Source organism: Arachis duranensis, chromosome 10 (assembly GCF_000817695.3).
Source record: "Arachis duranensis cultivar V14167 chromosome 10, aradu.V14167.gnm2.J7QH, whole genome shotgun sequence".
NCBI lineage: Eukaryota > Viridiplantae > Streptophyta > Magnoliopsida > Fabales > Fabaceae > Arachis > Arachis duranensis.
In genome coordinates, this window is record NC_029781.3 from 14,387,863 (window position 1) to 14,388,623 (window position 761).

Here is a 761-nt window from a genome sequence, read left to right on the forward strand (position 1 = left end):
ATATATGGACAAGGCATAAAGGAGATTAAGAGATAGATAACAGATAGGTATATATAACATAAGTAAATAGCCACTAGTCGCGACCCGCGAAGTTTAGGCCGGCTAGGGTACAGTATGAAAGTAGTTGACAACAGTACATCCTAATCTCTCCCAAAGGAAACATAAGAGCCTCTATAGGCAAGTTCCAAAAGAGTTCAACACATAATATAATATCTTCAAAACAAAGGTGGAGAGATTCTAAGCGAAACACAAAGTAGAGAAAATAAAGATCTTCGCCGGCTCTCAGACGAACCACAGCTCACTTCTGAGCACCTGGACCTGTATCTGAAAAACAAGAGATATATACGGAATGAGAACCCCGGGCCCATGGGTTCCCAGTACGGTAAAAGTGCCAAATAAATACAATGCACTGCAATAAAAACTCCCTAAGCATCCTAAACTCCTTTTCACCAAGTATCCAGCATAGATTCTCACTAATCCATAAATAGGCATCTGTCGTAAGGGGATACTAAATCTAGTTCATGTTACACATGTTTCCCAACTCGCTGATTCTTACACGAATCAGACTCAGAATCATAAGCAAAACCATCACCAGTTGTTCTATCTCAACAACTCTATATCAATACATCATACCCTCGCCTGGAGCTAGTGAAATCACATCACTGCGTCTACCCAGGGGACTCAAATTATCTCATTCCAAAAATCATCATCATCATGCTATCGCATCATCAATTCATCTCATCAAGAACAGCCCTCAACAT